The sequence below is a fragment of the Pinus tabuliformis genome, chromosome 5_2 (genome assembly GCF_031772625.1).
Source record: "Pinus tabuliformis cultivar Carrire ecotype Pingquan chromosome 5_2, CPIR1, whole genome shotgun sequence".
NCBI lineage: Eukaryota > Viridiplantae > Streptophyta > Pinopsida > Pinales > Pinaceae > Pinus > Pinus tabuliformis.
In genome coordinates this window covers 16,940,123-16,967,950 of record NC_142306.1, presented here as the reverse complement: position 1 = coordinate 16,967,950, position 27,828 = coordinate 16,940,123, and the positions used below count along the sequence as shown (strand labels likewise).

General features: G+C 37.6%; 1 long non-coding RNA gene and 2 pseudogenes across 1 annotated transcript; all 3 read right to left on the bottom strand.

Annotated features, from left to right (window-relative positions):
* Positions 1-395: 395 nt before the first annotated feature.
* LOC149157268 (uncharacterized) lies at positions 396-27,500 on the bottom strand. The gene is made up of 2 exons (XR_016261567.1): positions 27,105-27,500; positions 396-832 (listed from the first exon to the last, which is right to left on the bottom strand). It is a non-coding gene; the product is annotated as an uncharacterized LOC149157268 (long non-coding RNA).
* On the bottom strand, positions 16,089-16,951 carry LOC149157270 (coatomer subunit alpha-3 pseudogene; annotated as a pseudogene).
* Positions 16,232-19,421, bottom strand: LOC149157269 (coatomer subunit alpha-2 pseudogene; annotated as a pseudogene).
* Positions 27,501-27,828: the final 328 nt, after the last annotated feature.

The following is a 27,828-nucleotide window of genomic DNA, read 5'->3' as shown; positions in this document are numbered from 1 at the left end:
AAAATAACATGTCTCGATGGTTCATGTAAGATAATTTAAAAGGCAAGCAACAAAATCATTGCAAAAGGAATTATAAATAATAAGAAATATACATATTAATATAATTGGCAATTCCCATATATTTCAAAAAATATAAAATCATACAAATTGATACAACAAAAACTATGTCCAAAATGTATTGAAAATTTGGAATGTACTTTTCAACAAATTTATAAAGGAAATTATCTCCATCCACTACAATGAAGTACATGTTCTATTGAACATTCGAATGTACTCATATTTTTCTTTGATACAATGAGGTGTCTTAAGAAAGGGGAATAAAACTTGCATAAGTAAAGTACCTTGCTCTTTTCCTGTATAGGCTTTTATCAAGATGTGGTTTGATCGATATCCAATGAATTGAAAAGTATGCTTTGTTGTATTATTAGCAATACATTTGATTATTTATAATTATCTCCATATTGGGACCACACATCAGTCAACTTTTTCTCATAAAATTGTCTTGTTCTCCATGCTTCCAATTTTGTTTGCAAATAACAATGAGACTTGTCCCATGCATATTTAAAGTACTCTATATCAATATTTGACTTTTCAAGTACTTTTCGGATGTACTTGTCATTGACATTAATGTCCATATTGTGACATCATAATTTTTTAAGCAACATTTTAATATTTATGGCCCTTAAAAAATAAGACCTACCACCAAACTATCAATCTAGTTCTCTTTGAATATGAAAATTGTGTTCATCTTTGGTGTATGATTTGAAGAATACTCCTTCCATTTCAAATATCAACATCTTTTGACTTCTAGTAATGCCCATCTGCATCTGCACTGCAACCACATGTATGATATTAAAATATCTACACTTCATTGCTTAAGGACATAAACACCTACCAAATTAAAAATGATGTTAATATTTATTATGAATTGTTTCCATTTATATGCAAAGGGAATTAATTTTACGAGTTAATAGTAATCAAAAATACAGATACAATGGCCCCATTAAAATGAACAAACTAATGATATGTTTAATTTATATATACAACCTAGTACCTTTATTTAATTTGTATGAAATACAATTCCTCTAAGAAAGCGTTGACCCACCATTAAAATCATTGATTTTAATACTTATGAGGATTTCTTTAATTGCAATTGAAAAATATAATTACAACGGTCTAGTGCAAGTAAACAAACTAATTATATGTTAACTTTCACATACAATATAATACAATTTTTAAATTTCAAACCTAATTAATTATATGCTAATTTCTAGAGTCTCTACCTTAGTTGCTTTTGGTGCTTCTTTTAGTACAAATTGTATGTTTATTGTTGGTGCTACGTAGAACCTAATATAGTTTTTCAACTTATATGGAATAAAAAAAATTATAAGAATGCAATGGGTCATCCTTCACATTACTAATTTCTAAGAGGAATAATGATAACTTAAACCACGATTGAAACAAATAATTGTAATGATCTAATTCAAACAAATAGACCGATTATCTATTAATTTTTACATATAATGTAATCCATTGTAAAAATTTCTATAGCATGGGAAATTTTGATATGAAAAAATTAAATGACCATTCAAATCAATAATTGTTATCAATACAATATCTCACCAAAAATAAATAAAATAGAAATATTTTATTTTTAGTAATGACAAACCAAATCAACAATTATTTTATTAGTGTTGTGAAATAAAAGCAATAATTCATGATGTCATATATATAATAGCATGAAATAGACATCGCTCATCTTAAGGTACTTCTAAATGTAATTCGTGGCTATGTATTCGGTCTTGGTGGTGCTTATAACATCTGACTTACGTTTCCTGCTCATCCATGATATCGAAGCAGAACCCAAAAAGAACCAACACTGAGAAGTGCTCTAATGATCCTCCACACTGGGTGCCCAGTTAGCATTCGAATAATCATGCAGCGTCATATTTCCAACAGTTTATCTCAATCCATGAGAGATTGTGCCCCAAAGATATCTTAGAAGATTCTTGGCACCAATCCAGTGAGGCTCAACCAAATATGAGCTCACCATGCTAATTGCAAAACATATATCCGAACAGAAGTTCACCAAGAACATCAATGCAAATGAGTTTATGGAACTCAGAACCATTTCCCAAATCTGGTCCGGCGTCACCACCATATAACTTCTGAAAGTTAAGATCCTCGAGGTAGTCACGGGCTTGCAGTTTACCATTCCATATCCGGAATCCAACTCCCTCTTACTTCTGCAAGTGAGAGGGTCTGCACCTGTCAGAAATAGGTTGTTCTCAGAAGGCACCGGTATGAGAGGTCTATCATCCATAACCTTCAAACAATGGTTTGGATCGCCTTCACTCTCAGTGAATCTCAGCTTCATCTGATAGCTATCAATCCTCTCATATCAAACCTGGGGTGATTTGCTTCAAGCCATAGAAGGCTTTCTTCCACCTACACACATGAGATTCCTGGTCATGAATCTCAAACCTCCTCGAGTTGTTCCAAACCTATGGACCTGCTACATGAGGGAAATGGTCCACTTGTGAGATTTTCCTTCGGTACATCTCAGACATGTACCTTCATGCTCCTTTTGAATTCAAGGATCCCTGTCATCATTTGACTCATAGACCTCTGGTGTTATGTGTCAACTGACATGGTCCCCAATGGACTTTCTGCAATTTGATAGAAATTGCCAACCCTGAACCCACGAGTAAAAGCATCCTTGAAAATTCTATTTTCAAACACATACCTTTCCATCGATGAATGCCACGCAGAAACCTTGCACTTACATTGCCAAAATGGACACCGGGTTCTTCTTGCGATCAGGTACATAAAAGAAATTATGTAAATGAATCGAGTTACCCTCATTCAATTGAGGGGTAACACCCTTTCCGGGATAGGCGACATCAGCTCCAAGTATAATCCCATGAATGTTTCCATCTATACCAAATTAGAGAGAGAGCAACCTTCTATCCGATGGAGTGCCTTGAAGCACCACAATCAATAAGCTAGATTCCCAAAGAATCTGAAGGAGAGGGCCAATACAAGATAACACTTCTTTATCTTATCATAAACAACATTTGATTCTTCATACCTGGGGTTCCTTGGTTTCTCTAAAGAGTCGGTTGTGTCCTGTCATTCCTTTGATCATTGAAGATGTCCCAGGAATGATTGTTATCATCATCAAGTGATGTGTCTCTGCCAGTCGAACACTCCTTTGCATAATGGTCGAACTTATTTCAACCAAGGCATCTACCTTTCCTTCCACCCTTATATTCGGACTTCCCATTGAAGCGATCTTCAGGTAGGCCATCAGAAACTTCCGCTGCGCCATTTTGATAATATTCTTTGCTTCGACTTCACCCTTGGTGAATTAGAAGAGGGATGAGGAATCCATTGATCATTTTGTCATTTCCTAGCTATCTTTGGTGGTTGCTCTTTCACTCTTGCTTGGGCTTTGTCTTCATCTCAGCTCTAATACCATGTTAAGTTTTGGGTATGTTCTATTCTAGAGCAATTTATTTCAATTTTCACAGTTAGCTCAATATTTTTTCCAAATTAGCAATCACATCAGCATTAAAGTAAACTACAGATAGAACATAAATATAAATCGCAGAAGACAAGCCAAGACAAGAGGACACAAGATGTGGCGCTAGCCAGGGACAAACCCCAATGTGGGGAAACCCTTGATCAATTCTTCTTATATGTTCTTCAATAGTTCAGCAGAGAGAGAGAGACAGAGAGATAGTACATATACAACTAAAGTCAACACTTTGACTTATCTAAATGAGAGCATAGATCATCTCTAAGAAGACGATGCATGAGATCAGTTGAAGACATACTGCTTCCACTGATTCTCCAAAGTGACTCCTTCACCTATCATTGTGTTGCATCTCGTCATCATGTTGCACCTCGCCGTGTTGCACCTCACCGTGTTGCACCATGCTGCACCCATCATCACAATGCTGGACCTCATGACTGCTGCACTTAATGTTGTATTATTGTCCCATGTGTCATAGTTGAACCATGTTGTCCATGTTTGTTGTCCCATTGCTTGCTTGTTGTCCCTTGCATGCTTGGTGTACTTGTTGCTAAGTACCATACAGTGGTCCCAATGTTAGTTTGATGTCCCTTACATGTTGATGTACCATTGCATGCTTGGTGTACTTGTTGCTAAATACCATACAGTTGTCCCAATGTTAGTTTGTTGTCCCTTGCATGCTTCTGTACCATTGCATGCTTGGTGTACTTGCTACTAAGTACCATACAACTGTCCCAATGTTAGTTTGTTGTCCCTTGCATGCTATTGTACCAATGTGCTACCTGCAGCACCATGAACTTGCTACATCATATTGTTGCACCTCACCATTGTGTTGCCCCTCATTATGCTATGATACACTTCGTCACTATAACCATCATGCTGCAGCATTCATCATCATGTTGCTGCAATATATCATCATCATGTTGCTTCAATGTATCATCATCATTGTTTTGGGGCTTTTCTATTTGCTGCATTGCTGGACTGGTTAGGGCATTCTAACAACAGTCCTAACAACCTTCAAAATGTGACCAGAATAGCCCTCCACAACTGCATCTGCCTTTCTAATAGGGGAGGAAAGCCTTGGTTGCAATGCTCGGTTGTTCCAACCCCTATTCCATCCTTCGGCCTCCTCTTATCTATTGTGGCTTGCTACAGCAAGTTGTCCCTTAGTTGCGGCAGCCCTTCTAGGGGATATTCCTTCACCTAACCACCCCAAAACAATCCCCCTGCCTCCCAACCTCAAGATGTGGGTTGCGGCCTTCTTCAACAGCTCCTCGGCCTCCTGGAATATCCTCCTAACTCCTCATTGTTCTCTTCTAGACTTTTTGCGGCTAGGGTAGATCCATACCACCCTTAGGGCAGCGTATAGGCTTCTTCATAGGCTACGTTAGGGCTTCTCCATAGGGAAGCGTATAGGCTACGTTAGGACTTCTCCATAGGGCAGCGTTAGGGCTTCTCCATAGGGCAGTGTTATTCCTTAGGATCTCTCCTCCTACTAAAACCCAAAGACAAGTAGAGAGGAAGAGATTCCAAGTGTGTAGAAATGACTTGAAGGCCACATCGATTTATACTAAAACGTTGGGCACAAGTGGGGTTTATTTGGTTGTTCGTTGATCTTGACGAATTGTCCCATAACACAAATAAATTCAGATCTCCATGAATACTTATCAGAATCGGATGATCTTTAGATCAAACCTACACCTCTCGATGAGAGAGATCCAAGAAAAATATCAACTGCCATTAATAAGATGACCCACGTGGAGTTTAGCCCTAGTTTCCAATTTTAACAGCATAAAAACAAACACATAGAAACATTATAGGGTGAAATAAATCTAGCATGTGTTAGAATTACGTTCAGCAAAAATACAAACACGTTTCCAATGACAATATTGCAAAGAAAATTAAATGTATCACATGCTAGATTTATTTTTAGTTCAGACAAAAGCACATTGCCAATAACAACATTAGAAGGGGAAAGAAATTTAAGCATTACAAGAAAGAAAGAACGAATTCAAAACAAAAACAAAACAAAACAAAAAACAAAAAAAAACTCATATCAACATTGGTAGGTGAAAGAAATCTAACATGTGCTAGAAAGTAATAACAACATTAGAAGGGGAAAGAAATTTAAGCATAAGAAAAAAAAAGAAAACTCATATCAACATTGGTAGGTGAAAGAAATGCTAGATTTACTTCTAGCACAAACACAAATATGTTGTCAACAACAACATTACAGCAAGGTAAAAGAAACTCTAGCACATGTTATATTTCCTTCTAGCACAAACATAAGTAAACAACATTATTGTATGGCTAAAGAAACCTAATACATGTTGGATTTACTTCTAGCACAAACACAAGCATATTACCAATAACATCATTGTAAGGAAAAAGGAATCTAGCACCCACAAGATTTTCTTCTAGCACAAACAAAAACACATTGCGAATAACATTGTAAGCTAAAAGAAATCTAATGTGTGTTATATTTCATTCTATCATAAACACAAGCACGTAACAACATTGCAAGGTGTCAGAAATCTAGTATGTGTTAGATTTACTTCTATCACAAGCACAAGTATATTGTCAACAACAACACTGCAAGAAAAAAAGAAATCTATTACATGCTAAATTTCCTTCTAGCATAAACATAAACACATTGCAAAATAAAAACAATGCAAGGCATTTGATTTCCTTCTAGCATAGACAGAAACACATTGCAAAATAAAAACAATGCAAGGCATTTGATTTCCTTCTAGCACAAATAACTATATTGTCAAAAATAATATTGCATTATGAAAAAAATATAACACATACTAGATTTCCTTCTAGTACAATTTCACAAACATATTGCCAACAACAACATTACCAAACAAAACAAATCTAACACATGCTAAATTTCCTCCTATCAAAAACACAAGCACGTTGCAAATAACAACATTACAAGATGAAAGAAATATAATGCATAGTATATTTCCTTCTAATGCAAACATAATCACATAACAACATTGTAGGGTGAGGAAAATTTAGTCTGCATTATATTTACTTCTAAAACAAGCATATAAATATTTCCAATGACAACATTACAAGACAAAACAAATCTAGCAGAAGCTAGGTTTCCTTTTAGCCCAAACAAAAACATGTTAGCAATAACAACATTGCAAGGTAAAAGAAAATCTATCTAACATGTGTTAAATTTCCTGTTAGCACAAACACAAGTACATAGCAACAATGTAGAGTGAGAAATCTAGCAAGTGCTAGATTTATGTCTACCACACATACAAGCACGTTGCCAACAACAACATTATAGAGTATAAGAAATATAGCCTGTGCTAAAAAAAAATTCCAACACAAACACAAGCACATTTCAATTTGAAAGAAATCTAACGCACGTTATATTTCCTTCTAGCACAAACACAAGCACATAACAACATTGTAGGACTAAAGAAGTCTAGTGCATGCTAGATTCATTTCCATCACAAACACAAGTAGATTGCAAGCTGAAGGAAACAAAACACATGCTAGATTCCTTCTAGCCATTGTTTTAAAAAACGACCAAGTCGACTCCGACTCGGCCAAGTCAGAGCGAGCCAATGCTCGCCGGGTCAGCTCGGCGGCCGAAACGGAATGGCTAGTCGGGTTGTTATCGAGCCAGTCATTGACTCAGTCAGCTCGATAACAACTCGGTCGACTCGGTAATGACTCGGCTGGCTCGATAACAACTTGGTCGGCTAGCCTCTTTGACAAAAATCCTAAAGCACATTTGTCAAAAGTTGTTCCGCCTCCTACATATCAATGGTTGGGTTGTTCTTTATTGAATATTTATAGCCCTAAAGTAATCTATCGTTGTGAGAAAGTTTTGAAAATTACAAGGTTGAAGTATGGTTATCCTAGTGGCATGAATTAGAAAACTGAAACAATGCATTGAGCCATACAATGTTTTTAAAAAGGCAAACGTTTTGAGACTTCAGTAGGGGCAGAGAATTGGTATTATTGTTGTTGTAGTCCAGTGATTGTCCTTAGGCTGAGGCAGAAAAGAATCCTGCCAGTGGTGGCTAAGTATGAACTTTGTAATGGATAGTGCACTAGGTGCCATTTTGATATAATGGATATATTCATGAGCCTACTTTCATCATATGTTGTCTTCTCTCTATATTCTAAAGCTTTCTGTTTGGAAACATGAATGAAAATATTCAAAATTATGTTTTTTATAAAAAAAAAAAAAAATATATATATATATATATATATATATTAATGTATTTTTTACAACTACCGAGTCATTGAAATCAAACCGGTTGAGTCGATACCGAGTCGGAGTCGAAGTCGGAGCTAACCCTCGATCGTTTCTGAACTGGAGTCGGAGTCGAAGTCGGAGCTAACCCTCGACGGTTTCTGAACTGGAGTCGAAGTTTTGAAAGATTGCTTCTAGCACAAGCAACCATATTTCCAAAAACATTGCATTGTGAAATAAATCTAGTGCATGCAATATTTCCTTCTAGCCCAAAGATAAGCACATCGCCAATAACAACATTGCAAGGTGAAAAAAATCAATGTGTTTTAGATTTTCTTCTAGTATAAACACATGCAGACACAAACATTGTAAGGTGAAATAATTCTAGCTCGCGTTAGATTTACTTCTAATACAAACACAACCATGTTGACAACAACAACATTACATGGCAAGGAAACCTAGCACATGCTAGATTTCTTTCTAGCACAAACACAAGCACATTACCGTATGAAAGAAATATAACTCGTGCTAGATTTCCTTCTAACACAAACACAAGAACATAACAATATTGTAGGGTTAAAGAAATATAACACACACTAAATTTACTTCTAGCACAAACTGAAACATATTGCCAATAACAATATTGCAATAAAAGAAATCTAGCGTGTGCTAAATTTCCTTCTAACACAATCACATGCAAAATTCCAATAACAACATTGCAAGGTCAAAGAATTCTAGCATATTTCCTTCTAGCACAAACAACCAAATTTCCAACCACAACATTGCATTGTGAGAGAAATCTAGTGCATGCTAAATTTCCTTATAGCTCAAACACAAGCACATAAAAACAATGTAAGTTGAAAAAAATCTAACATGTGTTATATTTACATTTAGCAAAACAAAAACACAAGCCTATTGCCAACAACAACATTATCAAGCAAAAGAAAGCTAACATATGCTAGATTTCATTCTATCATACACAAGTGTATTGCTAATAACAACATTGTAAGATGAAAGAAATCTAACGAATGTTAGATTTTCTTTAGCACAAATAAGCACATAACAACTTTAACCCTTAGTAGCTCCCACACACATACTTTTATTTGCATATTTGTTTTTTGACACCTAACACCCCTCAAGTCATTTCATGGACTTTTTTAAGAAGCCAATGCACTTTTATCATAATTATTAAGTTATATGAAACCCACTTTGTATGCACATGGGGTCTTACCCCCCATAATCTTTTCATCTTATTTGGTCTGCAGTGCTAATGTGTTTATTAGTGTGCATGAAATATCATATTTGCAACACCAGACTTTTTAGCCTCAAAACATATAAAAGCATATGCACATCGATACTCTGGTCCCAAAACATATACACATACATACACATGGGCATGATACCCCCACTAGCCTAATCTTTGCATGTACAAGTTATTTACAATTGAGGGGTTGGAATTGGGGTGTTAGAAAAATCATCCAACATAGACAAAATTTTAGAACCTAAAATACACTAGAGGATGTGTTCCACGGTTGGAACAAGGTAGTTATATTTATCTAATGCTTTATTGATATTTTTGAAATCAATGAAAATATCGATTTCTCCATTCTTATTCCTAGCAGGTACCATATTGGATACCCATAGGGAATGATGAATGATAAAAAAATATTTTTCCTCTTATATTCATTTTCATTTGTTATTATATTGTTGAATACATATCTAGGAATGTTTGTTGAATAGGATTATATATTTCTTGAATGCTATCACATCCTGAATGATTTTAGTGTCATGGGTTTTTGAATCAGTGTAATTCTACGAGAAAAAAGTCTTTATAATCCTTAAGGAAATGAAAAAATGTAGCCCTCTCAATAGGCACGTATCCAATACCTAGATTAATATTTTGTGGGTATTATTTGTTACAGAGATTTGAACCACATATTTAAGAAATAAGTTCTCACTCTTTGGTTTTGCATCTAGAGGCAATGTATTAATTTATTGATCGCAATGTCAATTTTCATCAATGGTTGATCCCCTAAAAGTATCTCCCTATGTGAGGAATTCTAAAATAGGGGCATCATCAGCAAAAAATATCTAGTTTGTAATATTGTTTGGTATAGAAGGTCTGGAAAATTGTTCATTAGAAAACATGTCCATAGAAAAGTTTCCCAATGGTATAAATATAGGAGTTGTGTTCGAAAGTTAATTTGCATTTGCATTTTGAATTTAATGTACATAATTAATATTGAATGTTTCAAAATTAGAAATAATAAACCATGCCTCATCTCTATAATTCCTAAGGTGATTAAAATACAATGAACCGAATTTCCTAAATGTTTGATAACTATTTCTAAATCCTTATTAGTTGGAGCTATTTAACATCCAAATCTATCACTTTTTTAAGGCATTGTATCAAAGCCTCATACTTAGTGACATTATTTGTGCATGGGAAATACAAGCGACAAGACATCAAATATTTGTATCCTTTAAGATCTCTACGAGTGCATCTAGACCTTGCTCATGAACTCAACTTAGAGCCATCAAAAAATAAAAACCATACATTTCAATTTACATCTAAATTTAGTAATTTTAAAAATAACTTTGTACATGTTCTTACATAATTACGCTGATAGGCGTTCTCTTTGTTGGCTTGGGGTGGGCAAACATTGTTCACCCCTGGCCAATGGGAAAGACTAAATTTCGCCCTTCTAACCAATGGAAATTTTCCATTTGTCCAAATTGCTTTCGGTATGTTTTCTCATACCTGCGTGTTTCTACAGCACTTTATGGCATCCTTCGCCCTGTTTTGAAACCTTCTACTCCTCTCTAGCAAGTTGTACCTGTTGATTTTAGGTATGTTCTATGCTGAGAGCAAATTTACTTCAATTTTCCATATTAGCTCAATAACAATTCCAGATTAGCAATCACATTTAGCATGATAGTAAAATGCACATATAACATAAACATAAATCGCAGAAAACAAGCCAAGACAAGAGGACACAAGATGTGGCGCCATCCAGGGACAAACCCCAATGTGGGGAAACCCTTGATCAATTCTTCTTATGTTCTTCAATAGTTCAACAGAGATCTTCACTAAGAATATAACACATGACGTAGTTGATTTAAACTCAAGTGAAGGCATACTACTTCAATTGATTCTCCAAGGTGATTCCATCACCATGCTGCACCCATCACAGTGTTGCACCCATCACTGTGCTGCACCCATCACTGAGTTATTCTGATCACTGTGTTGCTCCCATCACTGAGTTGCACCCATCACTATGTTGCAGTCATCATACTACATACAATCATCATTGCGCTGCACCCATCATGTCGCACTTCATCATCACTATGTTGCACTATATAGCACTATGTTGCACCATTCATCATCATTATGTTGCACCATTGTCATGCTGCACTATGTTGCACCATTCATCATCATTATGCTGCACCATTCATCATCACTATGTTGCACCCATCATGCTGCACTTCATCATCACTACGCTACACCATTCATGTTGCACGATGTTGTACCATTCATGTTGCACTTTCATCAATATTGTCATGGAACAGCCTTACCTGCTTGCTATGGCTTGCAACCTAGCAAAGCAGCTAGCTACCAAGTTCTTAAATGGTAGCGATACCCTCAAACTTCTAATATAGAGACAGTTGCCCCCAACTTACCTATGCCTTAGAACAGTGGTAATTAACATTGTCGCTGCTAGGCTTCCTTTGCAACGTTAGCTGTATTTATGATAGCGAATTAAGTCTTCTTCAGGCTTGAGATTATGGCTTCTTCTAGGCCTCCTTCCTGCAACTTAGGGCAACGTATGAGTAGCATATAGAAGGCTAAGTATATGCATCCTCCTTGACTGCAGCCACAATGTTTAGGGCACTCAAGGACAATGTTAGGGTGACTGTGTATTCCCTACAATTAGGTCAGCTTATAGATTTCAATTCAGTGGATAGAGTCTCCATTATGACAGCGGGCATTAGGAGTTGTTCAGACATCAGATTAAGGCTCTCTTTTACTGCGTTTTGAGGGTCCCTTGTAACAACAAATTGTGACCAGCGGCTAGGGCATTTAGGCTTATCCTTAAGTTGAGTGTAAGCCTCTTTTATGAGGACTTACACTTCACTACCCTCCTTGACATCGTTATGTGTGCAGCTAGGGCTCAGGGCTTTAAGGCAGCGTTAAAAGCCTATCTTCATAACTGTGTTAGGCCTTCATCTCCATGCCAGCGTTAGGAGCTAGGGAATCTTCTCTTACGGCAACATATTCTCTTAGGAACTCTTCCTTCCACTAAAACCCAAACAAGTGGGCAGGAAGAGATCACAAGAGGTGTGAGTGTGTGTCTCAAATGACTTGCAAACCTCTTCTATTTATAGTAAAACGTTGAAGATAGATGGGGTAATTTGGTTGTTCGCCGACCTTGACGAATTGTCACATAACACAATTAAATTCATATCTCCATGAATACATGTTGGAATCAGATGATTTTTAGATCAATCCTACACCTCTCGACGAGAGGAATCTAGGAAAAATATAAGCTGCCATGAATAAGTAGACCCACATGTAGTTTGGCCCTAGTTGCCAATTTTAACAGTACCCTTCTCCTTGTCGTTGGTCAGTTTATCACCATTCACCATACCATACCTTCGGCATTGAATTATTGCACTGGGCATAGGGTATTAGTTGCAGGTGCCACAGAAAACAACGGAAAAAGGATTGTAACCTAATTCTTATCCAAAGGATTCAATATCAGGGTTGGTGTTTGCAATGTGGACAGTGCCAAGAACAGGGTGCTGCTTAACTGAGTGAAGTAATGGGCAATGTTGAAGCTGCCATCTATGCAACAAGGTTACGCTCTTTTTTGGATTTTCTAGCTCCTTTTTTATGCATTCCAGAGTTTACAGCTCTATCATGTTTGCAACTTTTACCTAACGAAGCGTGGATGTGTAAGAATTGTACAACATTGAAAGACCTAAGTTCCTCTTCTCCCCATTGGTTACCTCTGTCTTCACTATTCTAGAGCTCTGACGCAGGCACCAAGCATAAGGTTAAGATTTTTTTCATCATAGGCCTTGGATTCCCAATTTTCCATTACTCTTTTTGAGAATTGCGATTGATAGGTTTAGCAATCTCAGTTTTTGGGTATCTAGGTACTCAACAAACTATTGATTTACTGTGTGAAAAGGAAGTGGGTCTAATCAAGCACGTCTTCTACAGGATAGAATTTGGGAGGGTTTTCATCGGATTTGGGCACCTGCGGTTGTTTGGCATGCTGGGGAAAATTGCCTCGTTCTTTTCCTTAAGGGCCCAAATACCTCTTTTGTGATAAATTTTCGATTGTTTAGCATGCTGGGAAAAACTGCCCCCGTTCTTTTCCTTGAGGGCCCAAATAACCCTTTTGTGATACATTTTCGATCTGAAAAAATGACCTACTCCCCTTATCAGTTCTTTGTTTCTTGAAACCCTCTGCTTCCCATGGTAATCTCTCCTTCTGCTGCTGCAGCAATCTCTTCCTCTAATATCAGCTACAAAAAGCGGCTTACTATGAAATGCTACAATTTTACTACTAGTGTTCGGGATTTAAAAAAGGTTTGGTGCACCTAGTTTGGTAATAAAAACATGTGTAGAAAGTAGTGCTTTTTCTTTATACGCCAAGTTTGGTCCCTTGGATCCTAATATAACATGCATTGAGTTTCAAACGACCTTGCCTCCAAAGAAAAAAGAAGACCAAAGAGTCTTAGATGTTGAAGCCCTAAAGGCCTTATAATTTGTTCCTGAGATGAAGCAGTGTTTGGCTGCGAGGTTTAGTTTGAGATTAGGAATGAGGCCACATGGTGTAAGTTTCCTAGGCAGCGTGAATACAATATACCCCACTACTAAATTTTCAGCATATAGACAGGTAAATATACAAATAATGCAAATCTAAATTGTGTCACAGCTTTCCTTCCTGCTGTGAGTCAATTGCATTAAAAGATGCCTTGGTTTCAGCAAATAAATGACATCTTTTCAAGTGCATGTAGCACAAACAGCTGGCTATAGAATTTCCAAGCCTTTCTAGTGTAAAAGTGATGGTTATGTTCTGAACTTAGAATACGCGTGTAAACAAAGATAGAAACCCAAATCTAAAGCCCTATGGCCAACATACAAGTATAGACATGAATACTGTTATGTAGATGCAAACCAATTCTTTTAAGCATTTTGTAAAATAGTTTTCATTCAAACACATAACAACTTAAGAGTTATAAATTTTGAGTCATAATTAAAAGAGGATTGTTATTTCCAGGCATTAAGAAAAATTCACAAATGTTTACTTTGCATCTATAGTCATCATCAAAAGAATAAACCAACTTTGTTGTGCATGTACAAGAAAATTCATTCAGAAATTTCATAAAAATTTAAGTCTCTTGTCCAGCCAATTAGGGCCAGTTTGTACTGGTTAGGTACCAGTCTAGTCAGCAGGCTGGTTCAAAACCATGCCCAGTCCAATGGGGCGACTTGACCAGTTCTGATTCTGACAGGACCTACATATGAAAAAGCATTCAAACAATTGCATTGCTTTCTGATGTTGAATAATGAGACCCTAGTGCCTGTTTCCACTCAGACAAACCACTAGAACACTTGCATGATAAAGATAGGATAAACACCCAGGGGGTTCTATAAAAAATTCTCCAGACCTAAAGCTAAATTACTGGCACTTTTTATTGTCTGAGACTGAGAAAGGGAAGCAAAAACACAGACTGAAATTTCAAATTGTAAACAATGAAAAAACATGGAAAGTTTTACTTCCTAAGAAAGGGAAGCAAAAACACACTGAAATTTCAAATTGTAAACAATGAAAAAACATGGAAAGTTTTACTTCTACTGTCACTTCAGTGATCAATAAATAGCCTCCTCCGGTCTCTTAAGAAGACCCTCAAGTCTGTCCAAGACTTGTTAGTGATTGTCCTGCCATATCTCTCAACATGGCTCTCAAAGGAAGAGAGTGCAATATTGATATGGAAATATGCATGGGTAATGAAATTTCTTGAAATAAAGATGCACATTCAGCAACCAGAAGCATCGGAACCCACAATGGAAAGCTCACATATAGGGCAGATATTTCCTTGTATGACTGGAACAAAGCATGTTGTACAATATGGACAGGACACAATCCTTCTGATTGACCATGGTATATAGGTGTAAAATTTGCTGCACCACCAACAAAAGGATTTCTGAAGTCAAAATCATAATTCAATTTTTTGGCATCCTGCAGCTGCCTTTCACATGCCTGCAGAACTTCTTGTACCTTTGTTGAATGGTTTGCAGGGGTTCACTTTCCAATAGTCATCAAGCAAAGTTAGCTGTTGTACTAAAGCTCCATCCCTTATAACAAACAACCATGGTATTCAGCAAATCCAACCTCAAATGGAATTTTTGAAGGTTGCTATGACTAAAATAAACTGCAAGCTCTTTCTGTTGAACAGTATCATCCTTAACTTCCTTTCTCTTGTGCTGCAGCTAAAGACCCAGAACACAACTGCAAGCTCACATATAGCACATAGATTTCCCTTTATGATTGGAATAAAGTGTGGTGTACAATGTGGACAGGACACATACTTCTTACCATGGTATAGAGGTGTAAAAGTTGCTCCAAAAACAACAAAAGGATTTCTGAAGTCATAATTCAGTGTTTTTAGCATCCTGCAATTGCCTCCAACATGCCTACAGAACTTGCTGGGCCTTTGTTGCATGGTTTGCAGCGAGCTCATTTGCCAGCAGTTATCAAGCCAAGTTAGTGGCCCTGTGGAGTTCCGTGCAGGGGGGGTGACGGCGTGAACTTGCTACAGCAAGGTGGCTGAGGACTAAAGGAGTAGGCCAAGGCTTTGAAGTCTGCTACAGGAGGACTGAAAGCAGACCATGGCCTACAGGATGTAGCTGAAGAACTGCTTGATGGGCAGATTGCTGATTGAGTGTACAGGGGGCATGCCAGGAGGACTGCCAAGTCACTAGGAGCAGTCCAAGGTGTCCAAGGAGTTGGTTGTTGGAGCTGCTAAAGGAACAACAATTGTTGCATGTTGGGACTTCAGTTTATACAGAGCTAACAGCTGTAAGTATTGTCTCGTATTTAGCATTTTGTGCAGGGATTGTAAAGGGCCATTATCCCTAGTGAATAGAAAAGAAATTATCACTAGTGTTTTATTTCCAACTGGAATGATGATATGGTGAACACTGAAGACCTTGTTGTTGTAGTTAAATGTACTGAAAAACCAAGCTTTTATGTTTTCGAAAACTTGAATTTCCCTAGCAAACACCTATGGTGTTCAGCAAAGCCAACCTCAAATGGACTTTTTGAATGTCGCAATGAGTAAAATAGGCTGCAAGCTCTTGTTGTTCAACAGTATGATCTTTAACTTCCTCTTGACCCCCATTTGAACACCCATAACACATTCTTTAGCAATTCCAATCAATTTCTTCAGCTTCTCAACCTCCTAAATGGAATCTACATCAATAACTGGAATTGCGTGCAAGATTGTAAGAAATAACCTTAATGCTTCACTAAACTTCCCACCTGCTGTGGCTTTGTAAGCTAACTTCCCATCTGTTGTGGCTTTGTAAGCTAGTCTAAGTTTCTCATCTAATTGAAAAAGCTTAAATACCAAAGCTCATGGACCTCTGACATTTGAGCTAGCAGTCTCACTCCAGCCTCCCTCTATTGCTAAGAAGACCACAGTGCAGAAACAAATGTAGGGAGGTATGTATGGCTGCCCATGTAAAGATCCAAAAACGAAGGTTTTAACTTTTAATGGAGTGAAATTCTTAATACCAAGTTGTTGACTTGAGAGCTGCATCGCCATATTAATGTTACTAGCAGCTGCATTATCACCTGCAAGAAAAGATTTTGTGTATCCATATTTGAATTACTGGCATACGTGGTGATGGTGTAACTAATGACATTATGAGTTGTACCTGCAACATTTGCAGCTTAGACATCTGTAGGGAGCTTCAAATCTTCTACATCCCATCCTACCTCATCGTCATTGTCTCCTCTCACTTCTCTATCACCGACCAATACAACCTCGCCATTTTGTTTTGCAACTCCAGAAGTGTCAAGGTCTTAACCCCTATTGGCTGCAGCTCCTTCATCCTCTTCTTCATGGACTGCACCCCCTGCATTATCCAACCCACCAGAAGTGTCAAGGTCTTAACCCCTATTGGCTGCAGCTCCTTCATCCTCTTCTTCATGGACTGCAACCCCTGTGTTATGCTACCCACCCCCAAAAAGGCCTTTGGTAACCCTCAATAACAGCCATTCATGATTGCAACAAATTGATGGAGGTACAATAAGTGATGATTTCTTTCCAGATGGCAGAGTGGGCAGATTGCCACCTAACTATTAAGTACAAGCATATCAGCAATCTCTGTAAGCCCATGAACTGCTGCACTCACATATGGGCATTGTGAAACTGACCCATAACATCATTTTATATTTATGCAACCCCCAACATCTTCAAAAACTTATCAATGTTGTCCATGACAAGATACAAAATGAAAGCCTTTCAAAATTCTTTAATCTTTGGTAAGCATATTCAACAATGGCAGCATTTCCTTACCAAAGGGCCTCAGTTCCAAGTGTATACCAGTGACCTCAACATCTCTCTGTTTTGCAGAAGCAACATCAATTTGAATAGTTTCACCCTACACTGCTAAGTTAAATCATGCCTTCTCATCTTTGAAAAAGTGAAGAGCCGCTTCTGGGAGCCCTTCAGATGCAGCTAAGCAATCACTGCCTGTCCACAAATCAGTTCCTAATCATGCTCATAACATTGTCATACTTCCTTTTTATCAGTGCCAGCTTGAATATATACTCATGCATCAATCTGTATGACACGGTTATTTCCAACTCATTCATGCAATTGACAGAATTCTCAGACACCTTCAGTATACATACTTGAACATCAAGTGTTCCAATAAGACCACAGTTTCTGTTTGGAAGACAACAAAGCACAATTGTCACCCCGAGCACCACTCTTAAGTTTTAACACAAATAATCTTATGTAGAGAACAATGTACAAGCTCCTTGCTTCCAATGATGATTGCATGCTTGCTCAGCAAGGCTACATTTTCCATGTCATCTGACTAAATGTATTTAGCAAATGGAGTATGGAGGTCCCCAGATACAATCCTCTGTTGCAAACCAAGGTTGCTATCTTTTCTTCCTGTATTGTGTCACTCTTCTGTCCCAACACTATTTTCTGGCCCAAGAAGAAGGTTTTATGTTCCTGCACAGAAAATTGTATCCACAGTTACTGGACAACTAGACTTCTTGATCACCTTATTTCTGCGATTTTTATCACTTGGTTATGACTCATGTCAGTGACTGCCGATTGATTGCAAGCAAAAAAGGCAGCAGGTCCTCCAAGTCGTTGTCTTTTCTTCTTGCATTGCGTCACTTCTCCCAAGTCCCAACACTATCCTCTGGCCCAAGAATAAGTTCATATCACCCACCATCAACATCCAAACATATTAGGACAACATCCTCCATGGGGCTAAACAACAATGATCATCATCCTTGATCCAATTCATGGATCCAGCCCTACTTATCTGTATAAGTTGAGAGTATTTTTGAGTAGCAAATTGATGAGCAAACAAAAAATGGTCATTGTTGCAGTGTAGGGTGCCCTCATAAACAACAAAAGCAGATCTTTCTTTTTCTAACTTGAAAACAATCATCCCACGGTCATGCCCAACAGCAAGAAGATTCATATCAAGATGTGCTACAAGGATCTAGAAGCAATCATGGTCTCTACGAAATGTTTGGACACCTCTACAATACTTGGATACATCTCAAACTCAGATACTTTTATCTTCTAAATGTTAACAATAATGTCATGGCGTGGATGGAACATCACACGAGACATATAGTTCACATGCCCTCTTAAAAGTTAAAATATCCAACTTCCCAAGCTTGGTACCCGAGAACAAAAAACATACTAACTTTTCACAAATGAATTATCTACAAATTTTTCACGTGCCCTCCTAAAGTATTCAACTTCCCAAGCCTTGATCTCTGAGAACAAAACTAACTTTTCACAAACGAATTATCTACAAACTTTTCACATGCCCTCTTAAATTATCCAACTTGCCAGGCCTTGGTATTCGAGAACAAAACAAACTAACTTTTCACAAATGAATTACATGCAAACTGAGATGCTACTCAATAAAAAGGAGTAACAGAAGAAAAAGATAAAAGAAAAAAAAGTTAATATATCTCTAATGAAATAGATATAACTTCACCAAGCAATTGAATCTGCATGCCATTCAATCTGCTTGGTGACCATCTGCTCCTGACACAATCAATGGCAAGCTGGGATGAAAAGCAGCAGCCCAGTTCACTCCATGGTCATGACATTCCAAAACATATTTGACAACAGCATCACCCTCTCCAAAAATATCTGTGTTCATTTGTGTCAACCTTAATATCATCAGCAGACGGTTTTCCTCCTCGGAGCACAAATATCCCATACACAATCAGTCTGATCCAAGGGGCTTCAAATGAACAAATCTTCCTTAGGATGAAAAGAAACACACATTACACAAAAAATGTTGCCAGTAAGGTCAGATACAAGTTCAAGATTGCCAGTTCCATATCGTTTTTGTTTGTTCATCATTGGCACTGACAATCTAAGGATACTCATTGTGGAACTTAACTCTCCGGATATAGGCAGCGGTGCATATTGTAGTTCCATATATTGATCTTAAAGACATTCCTTGTAACATTAACAAGTAAATTGGAGTTAACAACTTTTCATAATTGTATTTTTGACTGTTATGTCAGATGACTTGCAGTTAATATCATTTACAATCGAAGGCACTACTCTTTAGATGTCCTAAATATACATGCACAATGTCTACATAAGAAGCTACATGGCTGGGAAGCTTCGCTAAACCTACCAATTCTAAAATAACTTTGTTCCTTGGATGGGAGAGGGTGGGATTTTTTCTTGCCGTTCCCCTTTGGCTAAGTGGCTGCACTATGAGAGGCATTTCTAAGCCTGCCAAAATCACCAAGGACTTGTCATCTGGCCCAATCCCTGCCCATTCAGAAGGTTTTAGACTAGGTATACCAGTTTGATTACCTTGCGACCTTTTTCCTTGCGTGTAATTTCTCACCCCACCCTCCATCCGGTAGTGACACTGAGATATTCCTCATAGCTCCAAACAACAATTGACTCTATTCCTCATAGCTCATGAAGAAGAGCTCCAAACAACAATTGATTCACAAACAGGGAAAGATAACATTTTCTTACCAACCACCCAAGCTAAACCCAATTGACACCACTACAAAACTTGCCACTAGACGTGTGTAATTTCCAGACATTTTACAATACAGAGCAATTAAAGGTAATCTCCTAGTTGATCCATGTGTATTTTGTCAAAATACATGAGGGACTCACACAACACCAATGTGTTCAAGACCCTCTCCATGTCACCAAGGTGTTAGACACCCACCATTCTAGGATATAAAAATGTATCCATTGAAACCTATATCAATCGTCCAAGATTTTCTGGAAAGTAGACTCGACGAGCTTTCCAACGAGCTATCCCACACCCAATTTGGACATCGAGAAGGCACTCAAAAGTTGATTTGAAGTCAACGCAGAGCATTTCCTTAAGGCGTTGTGCGTTTGTCCAAGAGAGGCGCTGCACGTTTCCTTCAGGGGCTGCGCACTTGACAAGCAGCGCAATTTTTCACTATTTCTTTGGTTTTTTGCTTTTCACCTATGGAATTTTAATCTTTTCACTAATGTAATCTAAAATCATGATGTAATTAAAGTGTATTTATGTTACCTAGGGTAGATACATTAGATGAAAAGCTTAAATGAGATGAATGAATCAGTTTGCTTCATACTAGGAATGTTTCAGTTTCAGGCTTTCAGCATCCTAGTCTTCAACTGTCTGCTCAACTTTTTGTGCCACTGACTCCTCCTCTCATGGAATTCGACCCCTGAGGCTAGGATTAGTTGTTTGGGGGTCTATATCATGTATTTTCTCAATCAGTGTGTGGGCTGGACTCACTTGGATGCTCAGAGCTTGATTGTACATCATTGTAAGCAGTTTGGCAAGGAGATTAATAAGATTTGCAACTATTTTTATGGGATCTCTGTGGTATGGAGTTTTAGGACAGATTCTTCTTTTGTAATCATTTGTTTATATGCTTTATGTATGCCATCATTCATTTCATTGCTTCTTATTGAATAATATCAAGTTTGATGGGTAGAATCCATTGTAACAGTGCTCTACCTTGGGAAATCATTCAATATTTCATGTTTTCTACTGTTTGATAAGGATCCATGATTGTCACATGCCCTCCTCAGCTCCTCATCAATGTTAAACACCTCACACCATTAAGCCTAAAGTGCTAAAGCCTATGCCTACCTCACCCCATAGAACACCCTACATTAATGACCTAATTTCCCAGACCTAAACTGCCCAGCTCCATCTGATCCAGCAAAACACCAACAAATTCAATCAAAACCTTTCGTGCTACTATACCTAACCTAAAATCCTTTACCTGATCCAGTCATCTTGACTGAGACCTTACAGAGAGAGCCTTCTCCCGGCCTAGTAGGGCTAGCTACTAGGCTAAGCTTGGTTTATGGTTACCTTAGAATTGCCTCCCTTCAGCCTGAGGTCAATCTAGGTGATAACAGCCATAACTGAATAACCCCATCGTGACGACTAGCCAGGATCGATGGCCTTTTCATATAAAAGCTCAACCCCTCTACCCAGTTACTCTGGCACTCGAATTTGGTCGACATTGCAAATGATCTTCCAGCCTATATACCATAAAAGGGGTTGAATCAACATACAGAACCAGTACAAACCCTAGACCAAACCCCACATGCAATGTCATGAACGATCCAAACCATTTGCCCCATATTTATGTGGTATTGTAGTGATGCGTTATTATTTCTCCTTAAGATTCTTATTTATAACAAACATTTTGAGGCATTCCCCTCCTTTATGGGGAGAATTGCTTAATGTGAATTTTATAGATGGCCTTGCTCTCACTACAAAGCTCATTCAGTCGTTTCGTGGAGGGAATGACACAATATCTTGATATCGTCACTACATCAATAGGCATCATGGTTAATCAAGAAAAGATAGAGGCCTTTATTATTTGGGTAGGAAGACTTTCTAGATTGGCTTGTCAATTAGGGGATTATTGTTTCTTAAGAGAACTTAAGGTTGGGTTCCCTCACTTGTCTTGATAGTTCCTCTTCATAGAAACTTGAGGTAAGTGAATTCAAAGAAACTCTTCAAGTTATGATCATTTATGTGTTATTTATGTTGACAATGCATATGTTGGTAATGCAATCAGCATTGGTAAGGAAAATTCTGTAGCTCTCTCAATAAAGGAAATCATTTTCCTTTTCTACAAGGAAATCCCTTTACTAGTGAGGGAAGGATATTCCTTTCCTCTAACTCAAGGAATCACCTTGCTAGTATAAAATGAAAGTCCTTTTCTTACAAAAGATTAGAGAAGTATAAATCTCAAAAATAATTAAAAATTAATTTGAAGAACGAACTTGAGAATTGGTTGAAACATGTTCTTGAGAGGAGATCCTATAAAGAAGCAAAGTATAGTTAATCATTAAAAAAGAATGACTTCTAGAGACAAAAATGATAACTACCAGTACTACAAAAAATACTTTTGGGGGGGCCATACGTTGCCTCCAAAAGTGGGAATTAGAAGCGGTTTTAGCATTAGTTGCAGTTTTTTAAACCCTCACTCACCCCACCCCCCGGCAGCCCCTAAAAGCATCACCTCTAAAAGTCAAGCCTTTTAGGAGCGATTTTTTAAGAGAGATGAATTGCCCCCAAATGTATCACTTTTCAAAGGGGGTTCCAAACTTGAAAAGTGACTTTTGGGTGCAATTTTTTAGACGCCCCCCCCCCTCCCTTCAAAGCATCACCTCTAAATGTCAAGCCTTTTAGGGAAGGTATTTGAAGAGATAGCGTTGATGGGTAGCCCAAATGGTTGGTGAAGCCCCCCTGCCAAGTCATTGGCCCTCTATTATGAGGCGTTGGTTCAGTTCTCCTTGGCTTCGCCAGGGTCAAGCCCCAAAAGTTGGGTCAATTAGGTGTGAGGGTCCTTCAGGTGGGCTAGCCTAAGGGCGTTGTGAGGACAAACAAAAAGTTCTTTTAAGAGATATGAACCAACCCCAAAAAGTGACTTTTAGGGGTGATTGCGATAGCCCTCAAAAGTCATCTTTCAAGGTTGGCTGTAAATCGCCTCCAAAAATTCACTTTTGGGGGCGATTTGAAACCCCCTTGAAAATTGACCTATGGGGGCAATTTAAAACCCCCCTCGTAGCAACCTACAAGGGCGGCTTACAACCCCCCTTATAGCAACTTATTAGGGTGGTCTAAAACCGCCTTGTAACAATGTTTGGGGATGTTGGGAGCCCCCCTCGTACTAACTTTTGGGGGAGTTAAGAGCCCCCGCCGTGGCAACTTGTGGGGGCATTAGAAGCCCCCCTTATAGTAGACTATACATACTTTCAAATTTTTAGATTGTGATAATTTCACACTGTTATGTTGGGCACGAGTGAAGAGGATCAAAAAGTTGGGTAGCTGTATCCACTTGAGGTTGGCTTACACGACGCGTCACTGAATTCATCAAATCAAGGAGAGTTTGCAAATGGCATTGAATCAGCTTTGCGCAAACCTCCATTCGAGCATACGATCATCTCTTCACATTCAATCCATAATGAAAGCACTGAAGAAAATTGATGATGTCATTGAATATAGTGTTGATCCCGATGTATTCTATGGGAATCTTAGGAGGTGTTTGGGAATGTTCTTTCTGTTGTTGTTGATTTGTGTTAAAGGACATGGAATTATCAAATCATGAAGGGGAAAAAGCTTTGCATATTGCCCAATAACAACCAAGCAAGTTGAAGGACCAATCCCTCTTAGCCTAGTCCCTTTACCTCTTTGCATTATGTTTCCTTGCCAACAAACTCCTGCGCTTTATTTCGATAGCCTTTGGTAGGGCATCACTCGTAGTAGAGTTTGTTTAATTCTCAAGGAGCTTTCTACCCTTAACACAAAGACATTTAGGTATATTGCCATATAATGAATTTTCATTTAGTATCTCGCTGTTGGTTTGGTCTCTAACTCTTTGAGTTTGTAGTCTGTTGGGTTGTTAGTGCATCTATCATATTTACCTTCCCTCCAAAGTGCATCCCTCAAGTCCAATAATTTCCCTAAAGTTCTTTCTCCTCACTCTTTCGTCCCAAGGGAGAAATGCAAGGGGTGGTCAAGGTCGTAGCCAAGGCCAGGGTTGTGGTTGTGGAAGAACTCAAGCTCAACCTCAAACCACCCGAAATCGAGGTCGTAGAAATAACAATGATTTAATCTTGAAAGCCTTATCTAACTAATGCACACCCACGGGCTCATTATATTATTTCGGGTTGGGAGAATGAATTGAAGTAACAAGCAATAGAGAATGAACTGGAGCTAAATGAATGGCAGGATCTCATCCCTGACCCCGATACCAAAGGTTGATACATACAAGTCCAGCAGACCCTTTACCTTTTCTGGATGATGGAAAATCTCTTGGCAAAAAGCTTTAACGTCCACCTTTGCAGGAATTTTGGAGTTGGCAACAAAAATACTGGAAATCCACAAGGAATTCTAGCTCATTCAACGCCATATTCAATAGCAAAACGCTCATTTAAGTCGTATTGAGAATCATATTCCCTGCCTTCCACAAACTGAATAAGGACACAATATCCCTTTTATAAAGTAATAAGGAAAAAAATGGAAATTATTTTTTATTATTAAATTGATAATTAATTGAGTTTGTCTTGAATAATTGGAAAAATTTTGTCATAATGAATTGGAACCTTGTTATTAATTCTAAACATAAACATTCTCAATATACGTGATAAAATTTCTACGGTTTTGAATTATAAATCTATTTTTTTTGCACAACCAAAAAGGTGCATCTTTCCTACATTCATGTTCATAATGATGAACTTTGTGACCTATTTAGTTGAATGTCTAAGATATTGCTCAAGCAACCTACTCCCAACAACTAACTTTACTTTGTTGATCATAACGTGATTATTTCTCATCAATTATCACTTCCCAGTTTTCTTTGGCGATTGAACATATACAAATGAAATACAAGATCATAGCAATCTCAATTTTGGATTTGAACATTTAGAACTCACTCTTTTTGTTTGTTTCTCACCAATTATTCCAAGCAATTAGATTTCTATGCTTAAGTTTTAAATATCCCATAGCTTCCATGAGAGAAAATAGATTTATGTACTGAATTTGCCTATGGATTTTGAAAATTGAAGTTGCCTCCTCTTATTAGGCAACCTAGTCATATGCTTTGTTGACCTCCAAGACAGTAATAATTCCATTAACTACTGATCACATAAATTTTGTTTCTAAACCCCATCATCTACCGCATTCTCGACGATTTTGAAAAAGTGATTCTCAAAAGGATCCCCGAGAGGCCCTCAAAATAGACCCAAAAGATCCTCCGTGCACAAAGATCAAGTTGACCTACATGAAGGGGCAAGTCGGCCTAAAGAGAGCAATTTGTACCCCTCACAAGCCTATAAATAAGAAGGAACTCAACCTCATTGTGGCTCACCAAAAGAAAGTTCGATCTTCTCAAGATAGAAGCTGGTAAAAGGACGAAAAGGAAGGCGAAGAACTAGATCTAAGTTTTTGGGCCTCTCTCTCTCGTGTTAGGGTTTCTACATTTGATGGGCAGAAGAATTTGTTGTGGAAGTGGAAGTTGCAGAAGAATTTGTTGGGCAAGTCAGAGTTGCAGAAGAGTTTGCTGGGCATATCGAAATTGCAGAAGAATGTGTTGGGCAAGTTGAAGTTCTAGAAAAATCTGGTGGGCAAGTCGAAATTGCAGAAGTTGTTGGAATCAACTTCTTGTCATTTTCCCTATTTCATGCAGTTTCATAAAAAGTCTACCCCGAGTTTTTGGCACTTCCTGGACTGTTACCCTACCCATTTATAGAAATTCATTGCTTAACATTTCCTAATTCTGAGTTCCTTCAATTCTTTGATTATTTTGATTTTGACTTATTTGGGGTATAGTGATGGGATTTTTAACTTTCACATTAACAGTAAACCCTTAAAAATAATCCAAATCCTGTTACAATCCTTCATGCTAGTTTATCATTTGGTTTCTCATTATTTTGTTGCTAAGATGGAACACTTGAAGAAAGAAACTAACAATCAATTCCTTGGTGAGGAGCATACAATGATCTCTTTGATTTCAGTGGGAACAAGTGTCAAATAATACACAAACTCCTCAACATTTTTGCTATAAGATAAGTGTTGACGAATGTACAGGAATGTATCAAAATAACTAACAGCACAGTTAAAACCTCAAATTCGTTTACAACCCTTTGGAAACAAAATGTTGTTCATAAATGCATCTGGATAACTAGCAACAGAAGGTAAAACATAATGTATTTTTGATAGCCCTCTGGATAACAAAAAGCTAAAACCTACTATATTTTTGGCAACCCTTCAAAGTTTGGACCATACTGATCCTACCAGCCATTCATGTCTTGATAACGCTCTTAAGCCACTTTGGAAATGAAACAGAAGAAACCCCTGCTAAAACTGAAAATACAAACTTAATAAAAAATTCGCAAACGCTAGTTATGGTCGTTTTATACTTGAAGGAAATTTTAGGATTATTTCAAATAGTATCATTTGAATTAGTAAAACGAGATAGGTTTCCTATAAGAAACCATCCATTTTGCATGATGTTATGTATTTTTCGTCTTAATTCCCGCAAATTTTATTATTCTCTTAAAATAGCTCCCAAGGTTCTTTAAGAAAATCATTACCCTTGCAGTCGTTCCCCGAGGTTCTTTAAGAAAATTATTTACCCTTGCAAACCCCCAAGTTCAGGGGCCGGTTGCCAAGTTATTCAATCTAATTAAAGTACCACTACAAAATGGCAGTTAAGCGACCCTATCTACTCAACGTGGAAACTTATTCTTCGTCATGAGGTTGCATACAGAACTACATTGTCATTGTCGAAGCTTAAAATAAACCAAAAAACTGCAAACCCTAAATTTATCAGACCCTGATGATTTTAGTGAGACCTCTGAAAAAAACACATGGAAAACCACAGTCTATTTCTTAATGGTTTTTTTACTTAAAAAAAAAATTTGAAGACCCAATACATCGTTCGATGACTAAAATGTATAGCCAGAAATGGCTGACTTAAGACAACTTCATTAAAATTACTGGGTATGAAACCTCAAACTAAGAAGAAAACAGATACGAACCTCGCGTCTAGAGAAATATTTTGGAGCAGAAGGATAGTGGGCAGAGTGGAGCGCATGTCTCTGAACCTATCTCGCTCCCTGTATTGATCGCACTCCCTGCAATCCTCGTAACATCTTCTATGAGGAGGGCTTCGGCCCCCCTGGGGACGTCGCTTCTGCTGCGTCTCCGGTTTCCTCCCATTTCGCCCCCTGCGGAACTGTTTGATACGAATCAAATGTGAGAGAATCTATGAACAAGTATTTAGACAGATAGCTTTGCTCTGTCGCTTGTTGTGGCTATCTAGTGGATGTATCAAATGCTTTCTTGCAAGTATTGTGACAGTCCTCGGCTTCGCAAATGAAGAGAGGGCAAAGGAATGAACGTGTGTGGGATAATGGGTTATCTCAATTCTTTAACTCATATTAAATTGATATAAATTAAGATTATACATAAATCATTTATAAATTAGGTAATTATTTATTATTAAATTGGGATTTTATAAAAATTATTTATTAATGTTAATTTATGGTGATTTTTAATATATTTTTGTTAAATAGAATTATTTGAATTATTATAGTATGTAAAAAAAAATTTGGTTGATTTTTCTATTATTATATTTTAATTAGCTTTTAACATGTTTAAATAATGTTTTCATCTTTATGTGAGGAGGTTATCTACTTGCATATTCAAAGCGCTGTTTTTACTTTTATATGTGGAAGTCATCTATTTGCATATTCAAAAAGT